This window comes from Toxorhynchites rutilus, chromosome 1 (genome assembly GCF_029784135.1).
Source record: "Toxorhynchites rutilus septentrionalis strain SRP chromosome 1, ASM2978413v1, whole genome shotgun sequence".
Taxonomy (NCBI): Eukaryota; Metazoa; Arthropoda; class Insecta; order Diptera; family Culicidae; genus Toxorhynchites; species Toxorhynchites rutilus.
Genome location: NC_073744.1, coordinates 179213612 through 179238016, shown reverse-complemented (window position 1 = coordinate 179238016; position 24405 = coordinate 179213612). Strand labels below are relative to the sequence as shown.

Sequence of the window (24405 nt, the reverse complement as noted above, 5' to 3'; positions counted from 1 at the left end):
ACGTGTTGGAGTGGTACGAAGCCAACGGGGTCACCTTCGTGCCAAAGGAAATGAACCCGCCCAACGCGCCGGAGCTTCGAACAATAGAGAAATATTGGGCGATTATGAAGCAGGCCCTCCGGAAGAACCCAAAAGTTGTCAAATCGGAGGCGGACTTCAAGAGAAAATGGATTTCTGTTAAAAAAAAACTACAACCTGACGTTGTACAGAACCTTATGGACGGGATAAAGAGGAAGGTGCGAGCATACGGGCTTGGGCTCGAAGTATGAATAAAAAGAAAATGCCAAAAGTTGTTTAATAGTTTTTATTTTACTGTCTAAAATTTTCAAAATGATCGGTCTACTGGGCGAATTTCTACAGCATTTTTTCCGTGATGCAATTTGTTGTGACACACCCTTTATTGACAACGAAGACATGTGATGACGCAAACAAGGAAGAACAAGCGATGTTCATTGCCTTGAATACAGAACGTGACTGAAAGTTTGCCTTAGCGAGATCCACTGTTTATACTCTAGGCAAGTATTCACCTTCATTCTTTTTCTTTTCCTTTGTTCAGGGGAACTTTAAATCTTACGATTGCTCGTCAATAAGTTGCCCGTTATTGACAGCTCTGTTCGGGAAAACACACAAATGGACAGAACAAATGTATGGGGAAATGGAAACGCTTATAGTTTTCATCAATTTCAACCATTCACACATCAGTGTATCGTAACGTATAGCATATCAAACAAATCATAGAGAATTTTCGATTCGTTGGGTATGTAAATCGCCAAAATCCGTTCGTGGCAAAAATAGTTATTAACGTTAACTCTATTTCATAAAAACGTGACCTGTTTGCTGATTTGGCTCCCTTAATAAAAGACGTAGTTCTACGTCAAAACAAGATCGTCTCATCAAATCAAACAAGTTAGAGTGTCTGTATAATGTGAAATGTCTGAAAATAATCAAGAACATTGACATCGATGGCTCCACCTATACTACTATTATAATGATAGCTTCGCCTAATAAAGAAAACGCCATAAATCCCTGTGTGTTGTACGCACCAAAAAGGCACTGCGATGAAATCGCTAAGTTTGAAATCCACAATTCTAATTTAGAACAACTACAGGAAGTCCGATAGATCATGTTGGAACACACAATATTAATTCCCAACGCTTTAAGCTTTAATACCGCTCACTCAATGTTCACGCCTTCCTGTGTTCGTGCATCATAAACTTCCGCAACATCGCCATCGATTACAGATTACGAGCCCCCATCAATATTCCGCATAAATTGCCTCGAACTGTGTATGCACCATTGATTTTTATCGCATTGATTTCCGAGCACATCTCCTCGGCTTGGGGCTTGGGGCTAGAAAAGCACCGAAGCCACAGGTTGTTCGATCCACATTTCCCCGGACTCAGCTTCCCTCCCACTCTGTCGTCGTCACTGTCTCTGTTTTGATTCTGCATCCGGCATTCCCCGACCAAGTGGAACCACATGTTGCTTCCAGCTCCAGCTGATTCCGGCCGAGTGCTCACGTTTTTCCTTGCCCCGCTGTTGGTGTTGGTGCCAACGCATCCGAACGTTTCCCGAACGGCAACGACGACGACGACGAAGAGGACAGCGAATGATGGTGGTGGCCTCTACTGTAACCTGGCATCCGTTCGCCAACAAAAGCTTCCTTCCAGCGGTGAACCGTGCTTCAGTAATGCGAGTGAAGTTGGTCGGTTCGAAAGTTGGTTGGTCGGTTTGTTGGTTGGGTTCCCGTTGACACAATCCACCGGGCGTCACCATTATTTCGGTGGAGCAGCCGAATACGATGAGGATCATTCGCTTGTTGCACGCGACCGCGAGTGGACGTGTTTTGGTGGATGATGTGATTGTGATTGGCGAATACGAATAGACGCGTGCGAAGCGAGCGAACGCGTTTCTGTGCGTGCTTCCGGTTACCGGAAAGTGGAGGAGAGATACGCACATGTGCACAAATACATCGCGGGGGAGGATATAAACGGATCGTTTTATGATTTATGCTACACCCCCAGGAGACACTTATTGGGTTGCCGGCGGGAACGTGTAATGTGTGGAAGTGGTAATTAACGCGGGCTGCGATTTGAAAAGAGTCGACTCATAACAATGCCATTTTTCTCGCGCTAATGTGACGTGAAACCCGCTAATGCAACCCGCTGTGGAAATATTCGCGTAGCGGAAGGAGAAGCTGCCATAATGAACTCATCCCCGGGGTGTGTGTGCTGTTTGCTTCCATTCTTTCATTAGGATTGGAACCGGGAAAAAGGGTGGGGGAGGATTTCGGTGACTTACTAAGCGTGTGTTACTAACCGGTGTGTTCCGCAAACGAAAACGTGAAAAAAGCCAGTGATTGATTGCTGTGATATGTCGGCTGGGAGGCGCGATTGGGACATGATATCGCATTCTTCCGCTGATGTTAGACTTTTATTCAATCACGCGAGCAGATTCCTGTCAACCCTGATTGATTAGTGCAATTAATATACAGAAGTGGAAGTGCTATTCGGAGGGATGGATTAATTTTGCACATCATAAATGTGGGCATCAAAGTGTCTTCGGAGGGTGACAAAATCGAACGAAATAGCGGACACATTGATGGAGTAGGGTCTCGGTCTAGGAAATCACATATTTATTCATCTGGTCTCGAGTGTCTGTCTCATATTCAAGCTATAGGTAAAATCATCATGATTGATAGATTATAAGAATTGAGTATTTCGTTCTTGGTATATTAAAAATAGATAGAATCATATCTTGTAACTAACATTTCTAAAAAAAAATTATAGGAGGTTGTGTTCAAGACACGACCGCATTGTTGACGTAGAACCACGCTTTAGTTTAATTCAAGTCGCTTGTTTATAACTGTGGATATTGTTTTATAATGCTACGAAAATTTAGAAATAACCATTTTACCAGTTTGGTCGCCCTGAAATGTTTTTTTTATTGTAGAATCATTTGACGACAATTGTTTGATAATTCATTCTCTTGTCTCGCAGAATGATACATGCTCGAGATAGGCGCAGCTTTCATCCTTAGTGGAGAAAGTTTTCCTACCGTCATGCGAAACCAGATCATTGACAAAATTTTAGATCATTTATTTTCTTGGTGAGCTGACGATAGCCTAGCTTGATGATTCCCCACACAATTGTGTAGCTTAGAACCTTAATGCAATGGCTCAAGTTTGATACAATTATTGCAATGCTAGAGACATCAGCGAGTCAGTAATTAGGTCGCGTCCACAGCTCAATCCGAAACGATGATATGTGATGGCGCAAAACAAGGAAGAGTAAGCGATGTTCATTGTTTCGTATCTAGAACGATACTGAAAGTTTGCCTTTCCTTCCTTTCCTTGTTGAATTGAAGAGACTTTAAACTTCTTCAGTTCATCAGTCTCTAGCCTTCAAAAAGGCCCTTGGAAAACTTGACTCTTTCCTCATATTACTCCTCCACCCCCATTGCCTTGAGAAAACCATTCTATTCCTCGCCGTTCAGCTCGCTTAGTCTAGTCAGTGTCTTCATGAAGAATGAAGTTTACCTCAGCGAGATCCACTGTTTATACACTAGGCAAATATTCCCCTTCGTTCTTCTTCTTTTCCTTTATTCACTTTACATCTTACGGTTTCCCCTTCGTTGCTCGTTATTGACAGCTCTGTACGGGAAAGCACACAAATGGACAGAACAAATGTATGAGGAAATGGGAATGCTTCCACTTTTCATCAATTTAAACCATATACAGACTATGGGATTGTGATGTATAGCATATCAAACAAATCTTAGGGAATTTCCGATTCGTTTGGTATATAAATCGCCAAAATCCGTTCGCGAGAAAAATAGTTATTGATGTTTACTTTATTTCATAAAAACATGACCTGTTTTATGATTTGACATCCTTAATGAAAGACGGAAAAGTTCTACATCAAAAGAAAAAAGAAAGACATATCTGCTCCCATACATACAAACATTTTGAAGCTTTTAAAACAGCTCACTATTGACTCATTTGACCCTTCAGCACACGAAAAAGCATTATTTCTGCCGAAGATTAAATGTTTTCTGCCAACGCTAGTGTAGCAGAAAATAATTGCTGACCGCAAATCGTACTTTCCAGGCAAAATAGTCGGCATTCCCAAAGCTATTAAAACTTATGCTGCAGATTATGTTTTGTTTTGAGTTAAACTCCTTTGCTAGTTGTCAAAAAAAAACTATGTTTGGCAATTATACTTAATGATGAGGATTACATTGACGGTTAGAGCAATTTGCTGTCTGATTCCGGTTTTATATTTCTATACCTGTCACCTTGTTTTGAATCTACCAATTTCTAGCTTCGAAATTTGCTAGTAGTGTTCGTATGCGTGTCCTTACACTTTGTGACCCATATGCCCACAAAATGCACAAAAACGAAAGTAATGAACTAACTCACTAATAATTTTCTTGTTGAATTCTAATCCAAGGCTGTCAGGAGGTATCCGTTTGCTGGATGTAATGAAAATAAGAATATAAAACATATTCTTACAATATTGATATTCATTTATTTTTTGAAGTCACTTCATCTTGTAAAGATGATAGAGTCTTCAGTTATGAAAAGCTGCCTCAATGAAGAAAACCAACAAATTGCAGATGCCTTGCCAAATTGATCTAAGAGGACCAATTTGAACTTTGCCGGAGAATTCCTTACGTTCAACAAGGTAATATTAGGTTGAGAAAAAGGTAATCCATTATTTTCTCGACAGGTGGCTGTAGTGATCGATATCTCGCGTAATATCGATCCTACAATCTCAAGTTCAGGCTCGTTGTAAGGGTGACAAATTCTTTCACTGTTTTTTGTTCCATTCAGTTGTGGGTTGCAGGGTGTTAACAATGGAAACTGCCTCCAACTTGGATTGCATTTGATCTTGATCATAATGAAGCAATGCTACTCTTTTCGAGGTTGTTGAGCTTAACAGAAAAAGCTTATTTCGTTTATTTTGTCACCAAGAAAGTAAATGTCGTTCTGGTATTTTGTATGTGATTTGGTTTCGCTTGTCAGTAGCAAAACTTTTTCCACTAAGGATGACAGCTGCGCTTATCTTGAGCATGAGAAAGTAATGCAACTTTTTTTCGAGGCCAATAATATTAGCAGAACGCAAAATGATGAGAAATGTTTATATTTCTAGTAGCTTCAAGCCACCGATGTATGGCCCTGTATGCATGCTATGGCGAACGCTTGTTTGGCGCTTATTTTACGTTGTGCGAACGATGTCTAGAGGTGCGATTCCGCTGAGATGATACTAAATAACATGTGGCACAAGATGATATTTGTCGCTTTTGTAATGCCGAAAGCGAAACCTCCGAACATTTGCTCTGTAACTGCGGAGCTCTAAATAGACGCAGACTTCAACACCTTGACAAAGCTATTCTAGAGCCCAAGGAAATTTGGTCTGCGTCGCCGATCAGGATTATAAATTTTATCAAACAGATTATTCCTGATTGGTACCTATCACGCTATAGCTTTCAGTCTACTCCTTCATCAATAAGTAGTAGATAAGCTTGAAGTGTAGTAGGGGTATACCACAATAGTTCAAAATAATGGACGCAGTGGTTCACACCCAACAGGGGGAAAAAAACATGTGGCATGATATTTGATACTTGCAAGCATTGTCATTGTTTCTATGCGGTGCCAAAAGCGACAAGCGGCTTATATAAAATAACAGTTTAGTTGTACGTTAACAATGCGGTCGTATCTTGGACACAACCTTCTATTATTTTTTTTCTTCATTTAGCTCCATTACGGATAATGGAAGTAGTGATCCCCGATAATCGTTCATCCACTAATCGAATACTTTTCAGCAGTTTGTTATTCGATACGATTCATCGCCCCAAATAATCGATTAATCGATTAATCGTCACACTGAGAGAAATAATTAGTTAGACTAATGTTTCTCATTGGTTAGAAAGCCATCTGGAATCAAAAAAGTGTTCATTCCACCTGAAAATCAATTATTATCTTTTACGCTCCCCTAAACACGTAAACGAAGCTAAATTCGCATCGACGGCATTGAGCTTCATTTAGGAGCTGAGGGGAGCGTCAAAGATAATGATTTATTTTCAGGATAAAACTGCAGCGGCCGTACGGTTTTTTTTTGCTCTGAGTTTGGATCGATTAATCGACGTAAATTATTCGTTCGCTTCGATTATTGGTTGTGCAGTATTCGTTCGATTAATAATCGATTTCTGTAGGAAGTATTCGATTAATCGATTAGTGGAACGATATTCAGGGATCACTAAATGGAAGGATTCGAGTCGAATGCAGACGTGTTTTCTGCCGCTCTGTACAGTTTTTTTTCTTCTTCTGAGTTTTTGATATGTTAGAAAAAGTGCGGTTTCTTAGGCATTACGAAAGAGTTTTTTACATCTAGAATATGTTCTTGTGAATAGTCATCAAACGAAAAGTTTATAGTGAATTTATATAGTTGCAAGTAAAGCTTTGTGGACTGAAAGTGTCTGTTTCTCGTTATTTGCTTCGGGAGTGTTCTAATGTGTGTGTGTGTGTTTACTGTGCAATTCAATGAGAAGCAGCTCGTTGCCTCGAAGAAAGAGAGAGCGCCCATTATGCTGAAGCAATTCTACGAAGAGCTAAGTTGATGGGCCTGATCACGAACATCACTGTCACAAACGCTTTCACGTCACTTACACTTCACTTAATCTTTTTGTGTCTATCATCATTGTCACGTGTAGAAATAAACTCCGTGAAGTGAAAGAGTTCATTCCCGTTTATAAGAGACATGTCAGCTGCATAGTTTCGGGCGTTTAAACGTTATGTCGGTTGCATAATTTCGGACGTTTGAACGTTATGTAGGTAAAATTAATAAGTGTGTAAGATAATATTCCATTCAATTGAACGTATGTTTTAGAATGACAAGTTTGCGATTAAACCTCGATGATTCGGTGTTTCAATGCCAACTATTCGGACTCATTCCATGAATCATTTGCTTGGTGCGTTAGTTTGCTGAATCAATCGCTGGTTCTAAGATGAGGAGCAATACTTGAGTTTAATAATCGATATCTCGCATACTCTTGTACTCAGCTCTGTCTTACTCGTTTGAAGAGCGAGAAGAGTTTAGTATAGGTCAACGTTAGAATCATTTTTAATGAACCGTTTCTACAATTTTGATGAATAATAATATCTTCTATATCTCAGAATTAACCCGAATTTATCCATCTAATGATCAGTATAATCTGAGCTACTTCCATATGAGATGCTGAAGTTTAATCCTCTTATCCTTCCCATTCTCGTGTAATTTGATATACGGGACATGAGGTTTGATATAATTATTTTAACAGAAACTGGTCAGTAGCGTCGGTCTGAAGCATAATTTTCATATTGGACATCTGATGAGTTTAAATGAGGAATTTGCCAAAAGCAGAAAATGATTCAGATTTTCTTTTAACGGATATCAAAATTATGGAAAAAGAACTAGAGAATAATTTAAAAATTATTAATTTAAAAGCTTTGCAATGATAGATTCTTTTTTTTCGTATTTGAAACTTGAATATTCTTTCATTCAAAGTATGTCTTCAAAACAGTATCGTTGAAAATATCTAATACGTAAAAACAAAAGATCAATGGCTTTATGTAACTATCGTCCTGATTCGGGTCTTGTCCACCAATTGCGAATTACAAAAATCAGCTCTGCAATGTTGGAAAAACATTAGAGTTATTATTTAATATTCAAAATATCGTTCTCTGGATACGTCAGGATTTCGTTCTAAAAATGCCACCAAGCGGGTAAATTGCTTATTATTGTTTATCTTTTCTTTCTCTAAAAGCAAGACAAGATTCAAAATGTTAGCAAAAAAGCTAAATAAATCCGAAATTAAACTTACTCCATTCCGCGTGACTAGCTTTCACCATCTAAAACACAAGTGACAAATATACTTGTTTTTCCCCGTGACATGACAGTATCGTGGTATTCATAATAACACCGAGTTCATCAAAGTTGTCACGACGGATGAACTCTTCCGGATTCTACAGACACGGTGACAGCCGTAATAACGTTATATACAATTCACTTCTTTTTCACCAGGTGTATGACACGATTATCGCTATCTCACTCTACCTTCCGTCACCGCCTATCTCACTATCCCTCTGCTGTAAAAGTTCATCATCGACATCACGATATGTCAGATGGTGGTAAATTGGTAATTCGCGATAACGTCGACGTCTGGTGGCGACTTCAAGTTTGAGTCATAATTTGGGTCCCAAAATCGTTAGTGTAATCTCTACCAGATTAGAAGACACGAAGCCGGTTTTCAAATTTTAAAATTTGAATGAAAATTTTCACATTATGTTATTTAATTATTAGAAACACGTATTTCTGACTTTCATTCAACCATATGGTCATACAATTCCAACATTGTTGCTGATTTTTTTCTTTATAATATAAAGTTGTCTTCATAAACAATTTTCGTATGATACTTTTTCCTCAAGTGCAAACGAAAAGTTTTTTAATTTAAACAGTATACTAATATATATTATATTTTCATTCATAATTTTAATTTTGAAAACGTTCACTCCGACTGAAAATCAGCTGTTCTTTGACGCTCCCCTAAACTAGTAAACGAAGCTCACTGCCGTCAACGCGGATCGCTGTTTTGAAGAAAACAAATACTTCTGACGTGTGAGATGTTGGCATCAAAAACATGGCGGGTGCCATATGGCTGTTTTTCACCGTGAAGTATCTCTCTTTATTATTTTCCCCATCAATCGAATTTTCTGACGTTAGATGTTGTTAGTGTTAGTGTCCCAGCTGGAGACTTATTGTGTGTGTGTAGTTCTTGTATCATGTTTAGCTTATTTGTAGTTGTTTTATTCCTGTCTGGGTTGCCAGTTTCATATGTTATATAAAAAGAAATATGATGCCGATATCAATTATTTAACAGTATAATATCATTTTTCAAAATTTTGTGTAGAAAAGAAGTCGAAAGCAATTATACATTCATATTAGTTTTTGGTTCCTGGTTTTTCAATTCCAGACACTCGATTCTCACAGACACTCACAGGAATTCTCTCGGTTATCTTTTCCGGTTTCCTAAATATAATTCTTCGGCGTCCGCGATTGAGTTTAGATACGTACGCACGATAAATAAATATATACATAGCCAGTCCATTCATGTAAACAGGTTTTTCTCTTCAGTATACCTAAAGATAATCACTGATTCTCGGATTTTTGTTCCGTTGAGTGGTCGATAGTTGGCGTTTACGTAATCACAACACTTACCTCAGTGAATTCTGATTCTTACATCTCCCCACTAACACTATCCTTTCCATGATATTCGTTAGGGAACCACGCTAGAGAGGCGACCCTTCTGGCCTTCGGGCGGTGAATATCAGACTAACAATCCTTCCCTTCCCCTGGAGACTGTAAGGACGTGGTCGGTGTCGTTATTGACCATTTGAAGCTCAAATCACCGAAAATTACACAACGAGGATGATTTGCTAGTCTCAAGCTCATTTGGCTCCATCACGGATAACTTTTGAAAATCACAACGAATCGTGCTTTCCAGACAAATGATGTCAAAATTTCACAAAACCAACCTCTGGGAGTGTTGCCATAAATTGGGCAGTGGCTCCACTGGAGAGAAAGTTTAGTAAACGCAACTACAAAATCTTTAGTAATCAAAACTTTGGTAAAATATACACATTTTTAGTACATATTACCAAAACTTTGTAAAAATGATGTCAAATGCAATGTTCTCCCCTACCAACGATTCGTACATTCTACTTCATAGTGTAAGTAACCTTGTTTACATATCTGGTAAATGTGCAGTGCGTACTTCGCGATCGCTTTGAAACGTTTGTTGAAGCGGAGCGATTCGGAGGTAAATAATAAAAAATATTCTGTTTTGTTTGGATATTGTGATATACTACTCGACCCTGAACCGTATAACCCTTCGCCTACTGCTCAGTGGAAACTAGGATCTACAGGGTCGTAAATAAGAACAAAGGTACATCACTCACACTTATCCATATTATTCTGTCAGATGTAATTCACATAGGATCTGGCAACAATCATGAACCGAACAAGGAGGTTGAAACTGCGAGCGGATTAAGGTTTCTAATGCTCAAAGGCCACAGGGTTAACTGTTCTATGCCGAACCGCACAGTGAGGGAGGCATGAAGACACCTTTCGTGTCCGAAAAACGCAACAAATAGTGAAATGTAGTGATTTTTCAACACCATGAAAGGTTTCAAACTATTCTCATTATTAACATCTTTACTTGGAACAACAAACAACAATATAATAATCTTCTGGAATAAATTAACTATCCTATATAAGGTTCTTCTGTATTCTTATTTTAAATCTAAATGTGACGTCACATGCTTCAACTTGCGGTTTTATGAAGTTTATAAGGTTTATGTGGCTCACGGCGACGGATCAGGGTGGGTGGCGATGACGTGATATCTGCGGTGCGAGTGGTACGATGATTTCAATTCTGTTTCTGGTTCATGCAGTTTCCTTCCAACCGTGCAATAAACCTCTCCTCAATCTGCAGAGAACCGACAGACAACACGCACCTCTCTCGACTGCTGAGAGTGGAGGTGCGACTGTTTCCCTTGGATGGATGTGGTATAGTATATTTCCAGATTGCTTAGCCACGGAGACTTTCTACAACACCAGTTATATTGTTGGTTATTCAATCCTGTCGCGCCGAGGAACACAATGGCGTCTTTGATCCTGGCGAATAACTGTATGTAATACAAAGAAAAAGGCCCTTTGTTGGACCTAACCGCCATGATTAGTCACAATCGCCACATTGTGGTGCCCCGAAACCGCAACGGACCGCATCTTCCCGCTTTTTCACAATCCTACATATGTATATGAATATATTCAAAGATTTACCTTTTTCTCACATAAAGTGTGACTGTACGTTGCACACTTTGAGATAGTTTTAAAGCGAATATCAAACCTACTAACACAAAGTTTTCATTCGTCCAAAAGTGGTTCTTTTCCTCACCGTCAACCCAATTTAATCACGGCGCGCACTAACTGCTCTCTAGTGTAGTCAGGATAGAACTCCGTTGACTCCTGCTAACACGCCGAGCAAGAGGTCGACAATCAACCTTATTAATCTAGAAAACCCGAGCTTTTCGGTATTTATGTGTTGGATCCTACTCGCGAGTGCCTTCATCCCTACCCGATCCATGGAAGACCTTCTCGGGTGAACGGCAACTATCATACGCCGAGAGTGAGTGATGAAGTGAGAGACTAGAAGGTGCGGGAAACTGAACATCGTGCGGAGAGTTAGATTTTGGTCGTCCTTCAAGTGTCCTATAAAAAAGTGTGACAGAGTCACACGCTCTATTTTGGAACTACCGGTTATAACCTAGGTAGTGCGGACTGAATCAAAACGGCTGTCAAAAAAAGATCCAATTGAAATGTCAAAAGAGATCCAACGATCAGGAGTGTTATTTTTCTTATAATAATCAACACTATAAAAAAGGTATTGTTATCGAAGGCAAAAATAATTAAACTTATAAAATGAACGAACTTCATTTTTCCGTCAATTGTTTAGTTGGCCATTGCATCTCTGAAAGAGAATCTCATATTCCAAGGTATCAGAACCTGACCGAATATCAACAAACTACGAATAACGCTTAGTTCACTCCAAGATTTTTTTTTGTGGGAGCGAAATTCGACATTGGCGAATTTTGATACGTTCAAATATAGTAAAAGTGAAATGTTTTGGGGACGTTTTTTTCTAACGTCGGTGAAAACAGTTTTGCTAGTGAAGCTGGCCGAATGAAATCCGCGTAATTACGATCCGCTAGTACTGGTTATGAATATAACGGTAAAGCAATCTGCGCTTCGTGTTGATGTTGGACGTAATCTTCTGAATCAACTATCGGCTTAATTGTGGAGAACGCATTACGGTTTCTCACGAGGTTTCTTTTCCGGTTGAAATGTAACGATGTATCTCTATCAAAATTGTACAGTCGCAAGCGCACTGAAGAGAGAACAGATGCATGCATACGATGCAATCCCTCGACGCCAGACCCTAGAGTGCAATCCACAGATCTCCTGCAAAAGAATCGAACATGCTCCGCCAACGGATTGGATGATAGTTTTTGCTGTACAAGGACAGCACACCAGTTCGATTAAAGACAGCAGAGTGTACGCAACAGCAGCAAATTTGAAGCAGAATTTAAGAAGAATTTTAAGTGCTTGTATAATTTATAACTCTGTATAATTTCATGTATATTTCTATAGTATTATGTAAAACACAATGTACATAGTTATAGTTTAAGCGTGTGTTGTGTTTTGTCTCCGATGAAACGAGTCCCTCAATCTGCCACAGTGATGTGAAGTTCCATGCGAATGGAAAATCCCCGCTGCATCACTGCAATGAAGGCAGTCTGCATCGCGCCCACGGGGGGAATTTTTTTTCTCACGCTGGGCAATCCGCATAAAGGCTGCTTTGGTATCGCGCAGCGGGATTAAGTAGCAGTTTTTACAGTCCACTGCATTAAGACGCTATAAAAATAATCCTGAAAATGTGTATGAGAGGTTTGCTACACTTTTGGTTTTCAATAAATCAAACATCGTACTTACTCCACAGATACGCGAATCCTTATTCGGAACTAGTTTGTCGTCTCCGCAAAAATCGGCCCAGCGCGTCTATAAATACGTTTTCGAAGGAATACGATAAAAGCTTTTCACTCGTATTCGGGCACTCTTTCACTGAGCGACGCATTTTTGATGTCCACTTTCCCTGATATAATATTTCTCCGAATGAAATAAAAACAAACGAAGTCACAGTCACGTAAATGTTTACTCCTGAGATTTGAAAACATTCGATGAAAAGTGGAACGAAGAGTTGCCAGATGATTTTTAGAAAAAAGTTTGTAAAAGTATGTGAAAATCTGTTAAAAATGTGGAAATGTCTGTAAAAGTGTGCGGATCTGTAGAAATCTCTTTTAACGTTAATTTTTCCAGATTCATTGATACTTTGTACATCGCGATGCACGTGAGATTGTCTTTTGTATATTATTGTATATTTTGTATATGTACATCTTTTTATATACAGCCATTTCATGCCAAATCGATATAGTGGTTCTCAGATTTCGATGAAAAGTGGTAGTTTTGTTCTTTATCGCAAAACATTAGACCCTTTTTTTATTTTTTCGTTAGGGTGATCATATAAATATTGAATGGACTTATCATGATGTAATTTTCGGTCATATGGGAATTCATTTTTCCGAATTTTCCGACATTCCTTTTGAATTTTCCGGAAACTTTCGGATTTTTCTCTCCACTATATTGACCTACGAGAAGAGACGAATACAACAAAATAAAGAAGGCTAAAATCGGATCATCCCTTCTTCGAGGACCGCTTACGAACGGATCTATATTTTCATTTATATAGATAGATATAGGCTAACAGTGCGAGGTTGAAGGGATGCTCAAGGACTGGCATCGGTCTCCGTTTTCGCTCGGATTTAGTCAATCTTAATATTACTCAAAGATGTTCAATTAACCCTTTCATTACGGCAGTGAGCTCCGTCGAAGTGCTACCCCTGTACGGAGTACTGCGCCGAAAAGTATGCACATCGCGCTGATGTGATCGAAGAGCAGTATGAATTTTATGTCGTCTAAAGACGACGCTCGTACACACAGCTCGTCGCGCGGATGTCGTCTATAGACTACGCTCGTAACGAAAGGGTTAAGGCTTTGAGAATCAACTCATTGTCGTTTGCTCAAAAGATACCCCTCTAGGAGTCATTTTTAAGGAAATTAGCGACGCACATGTTGCACCGTACGTTTGCAAAAAAATGATTCGCTTGGCGGCGGCAGCGCTAATTCGGTTTACTTGGTTTGTCGTCGGCTGTTCTTGATATTCTCGGGAAATTACAATCTGTTAAGTTTTACCAATCTCATAGTTCTAATAAGTTCTTTACTCTGTTCCCTCACTGTCATGAAATTTTGAAGTATAGTATAGATACATTTAATGAAATTTTTCATTTATCGTGAAGAATCGTATTGTCTGTTTCGTCTGAAATGATTTCAGGGCAAAAGTACTTATGCAATCATGAAAAACGCTGACGTATACAATTTATTGTTACCAAACAAAACACCAACAGAATGCAAAAGATACTGAAATACTGTCGTCGGCTACTGAGCGATACTATGCTCACGACATCACTGCAATGCGACCTATTTTGCGCACGTAATCACTGTGGTGACACCGGCAGTTAGGCGCTAGTTTGCGCACATAACCACTGTGGTTACGCCGGACGACAAAGTGTTAATGAATTACTCAAAAAATAGATCTAACGTCATGTGTATTGATATAAACTAAATATAAAAACTTTTTATGTATTAAAACTATGAAAAAATGTAATACGATGATTAAAATATCTTTGATGTGATAAATAGAGATCTCATTTTTCAAAAACCTGTGAAATATTGTTGTATCCAAAAAGTCTGCAACAAAAATAAAAAGTATTTTACAGATATGTCTGTAAATTTACAAACATATCTGTTAATCTGGCATCTCTGATGGTCTGAGAATTTATTGCAAGAAATCGCTAAATTTGCTTGAAAATGAAGTGGATTGAGTCCGCACCACTTAGGTTACAACCGTAATATGAATATGGGGCTTAAATACCGCGGTTACTATACATCCCGTGGAATCGTATGGCAAGAGGAGAATTAAAAACAGTCGATGGAAGCCAGGGCAAGTAGTGAGACACAAGGTTGAGTTTATACTAAAGATTTTTTTTTCAGGTTCTAACGTTGGAAAATAGTGGGCAACTTTATTGAAAAAGCAATTTGTAACTCGGAGGTAAGCATTTAATTTTTATGTCACATTTAAATATACGTCTATCTAACATATATTTGTTTCATAAATACATATTCATCAGCAATCATTGATATATTTGTATTTCTATGAGCTGTCCCTGTCCCTAAATGGCGAAAAGCATTGCGGTGCAGTAGGAAAAGGAACATAATTATGACCAAGCCCACAACCCATTGGAAGTTGTAGAATTATTACCATGAAAATTAATGTTATTAGTATATAGTTATTATTGTAGAGTTATTGCAATTATATATATAATAAGTTATTAGTAATGTATTCTAGATATATAGAATAAATGAAAATGTGAATTAATTATTCAGAAGAATATCGTTACTATCACTGATTGATATTTATCATCAATATTGAACCAATGATGCGAACCATTATTGAACCAACACTGGACCAACTAATCGTAGTTTTGTTGGACATTTACGCTTACCATTTTTTTTTTCGTAAGATGTACCAATAATCAGTAGGGTAGAAAATGACTAGTGAATTAGTAATATGTACCGAAGAATTCGTCATATTTACTAAATATTTCTCTCAGTGTCCGAATACCATGCCACTATAGTTTCAGCCCTTGTTTTAATTTTGCTCTGTCCGTTATCATCGTCTGGTTTTTATAAAGGGTTAACAATTTCTTTCTCTCTTCTGGGGAAATGTTCTAATTGGATCCACTCTATAATTCAACAAATTACATCTCTGTGGCCATACACCGCGAAAAAAAAATGAAACATCGTTCTTTAATTTCCGACTAAGTGTAACCTCTGGAGATTAAGGGGGGCTTTCGCTCGAATTTATCCGGGCTTGTAATGAAAATATTACATTTTGCAGCCAATATTTCGTGTTTTTATTTAGGGAGCTTCCGCAGTTATTCGGACCTAATTTCATTAAACGTAATGGCTTTTCCGCCGTCGAAACACCTCCCGAAAAAATGTTTATCCACCAGCAATCTCTCGCAACTGTCCGGCAATGGTACCTTACGTCCGTCGTATCCTCTTCATCATAGCTCTGTCCAGCCAACGACGGTTCCACAAACGGAGCGACCATCGCGACTTGTTTAACAAGCTTCCGCTCAACCGTCGGTGGTGGCGGTGTTGGTGGTGGAACCCATCCCCAAAGGGAGCAAACAAAAAAACGCGCGAGAACGTGAAAACGTGCCAACTGCAAGACTCTGCAGCTCCGTTCCAAGGACCCATCTCGTCCCGTTCACTTTTCGTGGAGCGGTGCCAACCGAACGCGCGGGTGCGGGTGTGGAGAAGCTAATAATCCCAGTTGATGATAGCGCTGGTGCTGTTTGAAGTGCTTTCCAAACTTGGTCGTCCACATTCGCAGATCGCGGTCCGCGTCCGCTTTTCGTCGTCGTCATCATCATCATCGTCGCTCTGGGTCGATGCTGGTCTCGTTGTGGGGGTGGAGAGATGCGGGCAATAATACAGCGGAAAGAGAGAATAAAATTGAAAAAGTAAATATATAAATTGAGCCAAAAGGAAGGAAATTGCGCTGCTGCCCTCTGGCTGCTGAACTACACAAACAAACACACATCCAGTCTCGAGATGACATAGGCTTCGGAGGTCGGCCAAAAGAAATGAGCGGCAAATAGGAAATCTAATTTAGGTTGTTCGGCAATTTGATGTAATTTCTGCCGCTTTATTGGATTTCCTCGCCTCTGCACTTTGTCAGATGAATGAGAGTCGACCGCTCTTGAGGAACTTGAGCATTCGGAAATTGTGAACTGCCAGCTGGAGCGAAATAATGTATTCCATGGGAGTTTGCACTTGTTGAATAAATTATCCTACTCGAATAAAAATATTGGATATCTAAGAAACTCATCAAAAACATAAAAAGAAGCCGCAACAGATTAACCATAACCTCGAAAACAACAACCCCACATATATTTGTCGTCTCCCCCAGCGTCAAAATGGAACTTGCATCGCACAGCAATTTTCCGTCCAGCCTATTTTCTGACAAGACGTAACCCCATCCCATTTGACGCTTCATTACCTCCCTCCTTTTCGAACCCAAGTAGGCCGACGCCAGGGATATTTGCCCATTAAAATTTATATGCTACTCTCATCGCACTATACTTATTCAGCGTGTGTGTGTGTGTGGGTGTGGGTGTGTACAGACCTAAAATAGTATGACATTGAAACGTCTTGTGCCTGTCAGTCGTGTCAGTTGTGAGCAGAAAACTGCTACCTAGTAGTAAGTCCGGCCCCACTCTGGGTAAGGAAGAGGGGGTAGCGCCTTCGCGAACTTTAGAATTATGTTTGCTCTCCATCGACTTGGTGTTGGGGAAAGTATACTCGGTCGGCTTTCAAGCCGGTGGCTGTCGAAGGGATTCATTCTGCCAGGGCTGCTAGTGTTTACTGGGCTGTATAGTTGAGTGGTGTTTATTTTGTTGTTTTTATTCACCACCGTGAGAGGTGTAGCAGAAGAGCCCGGTCGGTGGAATACGATATCCACACAGTGCGCTGCGTGTTGTGGCTTTTCTCCTCAAACACTGCGACGAGACAAGTAATCCAAGGATTTGCGGCGGGTACATCTTGTCGTTGGCTGTTGAGATCCACTTGCCGTTTTCTGGAGAAGAGGGAAGAAGAGGAGGAGCGCTGCCCGATCGGAGTGATGTTCTGCGGTGCAAACGATATACAAACGACTGAAGGGATTTGCGTATAGTGGATTATTTCTGTGTGTTTCCAAGGGTTGATTGTTGGCTTGACTTGGCGGTGAACTATATTTTAATCGTCTCACTCATTCTTTCCTTCTGTGTGTTTTTCCGTGATGGAAAGTTTGAAGTTTGACTGTAGTGAATCTAGTCACTTAGAATGTAGAATCACTACTCATTCTAAAGATTAAACTCGAAAAAAATGCAACACTTTCTTTACATTTTATTGCATGGGTAAAAATTGATGAAATTTTGGATAAAACTAGTTTAAAGTGTAGTGTTTACATGTGCAAAATTTTGTCACAATATGTCAAGTGGTAATCGAGATGACTTCCAAGCAAGAAGTGGTTCGACAAAAAATGTTAGGCTTAGTCGTGCAAAATCCAGACCAGTCACACAGGTGGATCGCGAAACAGTTGGGAATCGACCATTCGACCGTGTGCCGTGTCGTAAAATCGATTAAGGAGACACAGATGACCCAGTGGTGAGCTGGTAGTGGAAGAAAACCGAAGACGATCGAGGGACTACTTCAAGCGTAATCGAAACCTGCCAGTTTGGGACGTGGTCACGAAGCTAAATACTTCCGTCTGGTTCGTCCAGCAGACAATGAAGCGGACCGGAGTTTATGTCTTTAAAGTAAGGCGCCTAACCGAACCGATAAACAAAATACGGTGGCCAAATCCTGCGCCAGGAAGCTGTACCGCTAGTGGTTGGTGCAGCCGAAATGCATCGTTATGGACGACGAGACGTTTATTAGAGTGAACGTCAAGCAGATCTCCGGCCAGGAGTTTTTCGTCGGCAAGTCCCGCCTGAATGTTTCGGAAGAAGAAGGTTGACAAATTTGCCAAGAAGTACTTGGTGTGACAGGCGATCTGTGGATGCGGTAACGGTAAAATATATAAAGAAGAATGCCTCCTGAAGCGCCTTCTGCCCTTCCTCTGGTTCCACTAAGAAGACGTTCTGTTTTGGCCGGATCTGGGCAGTTATGAAGGGCAAGCTCCAGGGAAAAAACGACCAGGATATGAAGAAAGAGTAAATGAAAGTGTGGAAGAAAGATGGCGCAAATGTTGCATAGGATTTGATGGGTAGCGTTAAGTCCAAGGTGCGGGTATTTAGCCTAGGAGAGGTGGATGAAGGAACCGACATTCGAAAAAACATAGCTAATATGTGTTTATTTATTCCCTGAGAGTTTGAAAAACATCCGGCTTAAAATGAATTCTTGGTGATCATTTTTGTCTGTAGCATATTTTTCGAGCACGGTTTTTACGCGAATGTTTTCTATTCATATAATAATGCCACCAAATACATTTTGTTTTGTGATTTTTCAATCAAGTGCAATTAACAGGAGAGCTTCTGAAGATAAATTTTCCCCATCAGTAGAATATTTTCGCATCCAGTATATGATGCGTTAAACCTTGTGCCTACAACGTAACGCTCTCATTTTCGAAGTCTCCCAAATATTCATTTATTCATTCAGATTCAACTTCAAACAATGATCACTAAATCAACGATAGTCCTACGTCAACCTTTCGGTTATACCACAGATATAACCCACTTCCTGTTTTTTTTTGTTAAAAACCAGATTCGCAGAGGTGCTGTCAGTAATTATATGTTATTTGAAACATACCATCGTTTATTTTGGCTCGGTTGTTGGATGCATATAAAAAAAAATAAAATAAAATAAATGATTCTTCAAACGCACTTTTTGGACGATATTTTATTTCAGATATACTCAACGTTCTTGAAAATCGTAATTAATAAAAAATATCTTGCTCTCATTGTCTTACTTTCTCTTATTCTCTTCTTTCTCTATCTTACTTTCTATTATTCTCATCCACTTTCTCACTCGTTCTCTTGGCTTTCTCTATCATTTTACTGTTACACCCTTACTTGCGCCTTTTTCACTCTCTGGCTCTCTCTTGAAATCTCTCCATTTCTTCCATTATTTCCCACACTCATTTTTACTTTTGACTTCATTTTGACTTGTTTTTATTATTTCTACTGTTTTATTTTTTTATCTCTACTCATTTGAGAATACTTATTCTCATTCTTACTCTTCTACTTTTTTTCTTTTATTTATTTTTTATCACACTTATTTTGACTCTTTTAATCATTTTTGTCGTGGGACTATGTCTAACCGGAATATATGGGGGGTAAAATGAAAACTTAAACGGAGAACCTGCAGGAATTTTTTTTCATGCGATAAACAATTGAATAATTGTGAAATGTCAAGCGTAACTGGCACGTTTTGATTGGCCCGATCAGGATAGCTCATATTCATGTTTTTGGGAAAATCAATGCATCATTTTTATATGCATTTTCTTGCACACAGCAATTTCTTGTACACAGTTTAGTTCTACAATATTTCGCAATATTTTAAGCGACTTAAGCAATTTAATTTTTATCGTTTATGTTTTTTTCCAAAAAATCTATATCAATATTAATAATTTTTCCGAATTCATCGTCCAAACTTTGGAATGAATCTTTACTCACTCAATAAGGAAAGCATATTAGCAGTGGATAAATTGTTAAATGTTTTCTAATGTTGATGTTATACGATTCGGATATAGGTATATTTACTACAGTTTCACCATTAAAGTTGATTCTACTTTAAGTCTGACGAGCAAATGTTGTATAAAACCATGCTATATTGACTTTGTGTAAAGTTTCTCTTGAGTAATATTACACTGTGAAACGAGTTTCTTCAATAGTCAGATTTTCTGGTGTCATAACATTATTTAGCACTGTTTTTAAAAGCTTCGAAACATTTGTGCACGATGAAAATAATTTGGAATTTTTCATTCCGATCATACGATCATACATTTTGATTAAAAACTTAGGTACAGCTTTGCACCAGGAGAATTTAATTTGATGTAAGCATAATAAATACGGAGAGCTCCACCCATGAAAACTTTAACACGGATCCAAGTATATTGATAACGGCTAATTTCCATTCCGAAAATCAGGAAGGTTTCTCCCACCGAAATGTGTTTCCCTAACACAGACTTGAAAACCAAGGTGCCTGGGGAAATCGGTATTGCGAATCTATGCAAGCTGCGAGTACTTTTGTAAAGTAAAATAAAATGATCGTCTGTTAATTCTTTCGTTCACATATTTTGGTAGTCCTATACATCATACCAAACGTAAAAGGACGATCATCAAATTTACTTGTAACTAAGGACGATATCTATTACAATGCATGAATTGATCTTACATGGAAACTGCTTAAACTTTTTACTTACAAAGCAAATATGTTGAATTCAATTGAATTCGACAAATGTTTCAATTAATCAATAATTTATTCAATACAAACAAATGATTACTACGCCAATAGAAGTCCAACGTCAATCTCGCGGTCACTCTTTTCCTTGCTTTCTTCTAACTCATTTTGACTTTTTAACTCATTTCTGATTTTTTAATACTTTTTACTCTTTTACTCGTCTATGCTTTTTTAGTCATATCTACTGTTTGAATACTTTTCCTGTACTAATTTAAGAATAAACTTTCACTAATTCTCACTCTTTAACTCATTTTTACTTTTTTATTCATTTTTTATCCGCTTATTTTTACTTCTTTACTTATTTTTACACTTTTCTTTCATTATTTTGTTCTTTGTCATTCGTTTCCTAATTTTTATTCCTAACAACAACAAATTTACTCTTAAATTCACTTTTACTATTTTTCACTTTTATTTATTTTCACTACTCTTTCTTTCTTTTTTTTAATGTTTTACTCATGTTTTATATTTAACTTTTTTTTACTCTTTTGCTCATTTTAACTCATTTCCTTATAATTGTCCTTTTACTTATTTTTACCACTTTAATCATTTTCACTCTTCAACTCATTCTTGCTTTATTAATAGTTTTTATTATTTTAGTAATTTTTACTCTTTAACTTATTTCAGTAATTCGCACTGTTTTATTTTTTTCCTATACTCATTTAAGAATACAATTTTACTCATTTACTCTAGCCAACTTGCAGTCAACAGTCTTTCTTAAATCTGAGAGTTCACTTTGAGGATTCTAAATTACCTTTCGAAATGCTACGATAATGTTGGTTTTAATCTTCCAATTGGCTAAATTTAATGTTTGAAGAAGTTTCGCCGATCGCCGAAGGCAAGCAATAAGGCAACAGCCTTTCTTGTGGCTGAGCTTAATTTTAAAATTTTCGAAATGCCTTTAAACACTTTCAACAAGAGTGTTGGTTTTGACATTCTTATTTGCTCTGTTCAAGGTTAGAGGCCAATGAGGTATAAAACGCCTATAATACAAAGGTGAATAAGATACAAATCAGGCTTGCCTTCAGCCAGTGAACGATGAACAGCATTTTCTAAGGCCAAGAGTTCACCTTGTGTTTGCCAACTGGATTTTCTCGAGGCGTCAACGAAAGAGAAGGAGATTTGGTTTTCTTGGTTTTTTTTCAGGAACGGAAGCGGATGAATATTCAATTTTTTAGTCTCTATAGTGCCTACAATGCCATATCGAATCGTGAATCATCATACTCAAGCGAAACAAAGAATGAAGAGCGCTTGCAACAGAGGTTATAGATTCTGTCAAATATATACTGGAAAGTATTGGCGCTATGAGGCGTTTGGGAGAGAAAGTTCATCGTAAACGACCAAATTTATGCAAGGATATCACCTGAATTATACACCACGACAGTGGACTAGCTAATCGATCGATCATTTCGAACAAATTCATGACCAAAAATAGAACGAATGTGCTTGAACAAGCACAGTACTCTCCGGATATGGCCCAGTGTGATATTTTTCTGTATCCGAAATTCAAATCACCGCTTCGTGGGACATATTTTGACAGTATTGAAGACATAAAAACGAATTCCCTGCGTGAACTAAAGTCAATTCCTGAATACAGTTATAAAAAGTGTTCCGATAACGTAAATTTAGATGATAAATAAATAATTTTCTTTGAAAACTCGAATTCCCGGTATATATTTGAAAGAATGCAAGCTAATGCTGATATTGATGCTTTTGATTCATCACTAGTACCAATTATCTAATTGGAAAAAAAATCTGTTCACATCGTCACTTCTCAATATTGGAATGCAATCGTTTCCGTCCTCACACTCCCGATAATGAGTGCGCTTTCCCCTTTCCTCACTAATTTAAAAGTCGAGTTCTTCATTTCACACTCTTGCAATTTTTAGACGAGCGTCGAAATCAATTCGCTTTTTTCCCTGTTGACATCGCCATTTCAATCCCTCTCTGCTGCGAAAATATGTCTGCACAAGTGTTTCACTGGAGGAAAACAAAAACAAACAAACACCCCTCGATTCGTTGCATCTCGAGATGGGAATCACGCCAAACCACGACACGCTCACGCGTCTGTTTTTCTTTCTTTTTTTTTATTTGCCCAGTATCGATCCGTTTCCCCGATCCCCCTTTTTTCCTATCATCGTACCAAGCAACTTATGAGAAAAGCTGTCGATCCGTTTTCCGCCAATTATTCTCGCGCCTAGCCCTCTCTTTCTCGTTTTACGACCGACCCATCAAACACCCGCTTTATTGCACCTGTTTCATTGTTTCTCTTTTGTTATTTCCTCTTCCGGGGGGCGCAGCCAACCACCGGCGGCGTCATTTTCCTGGAGGGGGGGCGGCGAAGGGTGAAACCGAGGAAACACAATTTATTTCTCCAAACTCTGAAGGCAGTCGTATTCTTCCTTATTTTATTTCTGCGTGTACGTTTCATTGTTTACTTTCGCCAAATTGCGATTTTCGTTGGGCTGAAGTTTTGGCGAAATTGGGCAGAGGACTCAGGAGCCAAGGCCGGGGGTTGTCTCAACTGCGTGGGAAACATCTCCACCCGTTTCTGGGGATGGGTAATCTCCTGTATTCAGTGACCGCCGTTGGAGTGGATTTGGTCGGAACCGAGTACTCGTCTCGACAATCGGAAGTTAAATAGATGGGTGGTGATAAAAATAACCTCACAAGAGCGTGTTGGTCTTGAAATGTTTTGGTTACACTGAGGCGTTTTTTTCTATTTTTAGAAAATATTGAAAACAATTTATGAGTAACCCACGCTTCAAAGGAAGTCAGTCCCGCCGAATTAAATACTTTTGATCCGTAAGTGAAACACGAATAAGAGCATACCACTTGAAAATAGCTCCAAATTGACGAGGGTTTTCACTCAACTATTTCTATTACCCAAACCTAGGACTGACACTAAACGATGTGTCAATTGATTGGATTCCCGATGGGGTGTGGTACAAACTCATAACTCGTGGAGCTTATCATGTGCCTGGATGTGGCGTATCTTTCGATCATTTCGCCACACACTGCGCTGTGTCAAGTGCCCCCATAAAATGAAGTGGAGCCCGATGACGGCAACGGGTGGTAGCGGAGAAGAACATTCAATCATATAACTGATAGTATCATAGAGGAGTAGCAGATGGCGGCGAATAGTGCCCTGACATGACACATCGTTTTGCGGGTTTGACATGTGAAAATAATAAACATTTATCTTAACCTCAAAGGGTTTATATGCGGTAGGAGAGCTTTTTATTTCAGAAAAGAAGGAACAACAACGATGGAAGCTTTCTAAAATTTTGTAGCAGTGTTTCTGGTACATCCCCTTACGATGATAACATAATTCGTACCAGAAATATTCGCGAAATGCAATATCTGACGAAATCAACATTATTATACCGTTCGTGGTTCATCGAGGCAAAAAATGTGCATTCGTAACCACACTTATTTGCCCGCTGAATTCATTCAAGCTGTCTTTACGTACATCTTAGGTAACCGAGCCGTAAAAAGCAAAGGAGTTATTTCCGTTTGGAATGCTAGTATGTAGGAAGATTCGGGAGAGAAGGGCACCAGTGCGCGATGTGAATACCGTTTTGTCTCAAATTGCGAACAGTCACACATTCCGAACACTTTTTAA

The 24405-nt window shown here is 38.8% G+C and overlaps 1 protein-coding gene across 2 annotated transcripts in view; it reads left to right on the top strand.

The window, feature by feature from the left end:
- Window positions 1-1701: 1701 nt before the first annotated feature.
- The window catches only part of LOC129774059 (serine/threonine-protein kinase 32B), a 384143-nt gene continuing 361439 nt past the window's right edge, over window positions 1702-24405 (top strand). Inside the window, exons 1-2 of one of the 2 annotated variants that reach the window (XM_055777762.1) lie at window positions 1702-2679; window positions 6715-6831. The gene's annotated coding sequence lies outside the window, so the exon portion shown is untranslated. The remainder of the gene's footprint in view (window positions 2680-6714; window positions 6832-24405) is intronic. The other variant, XM_055777758.1, reaches the window with a different exon arrangement.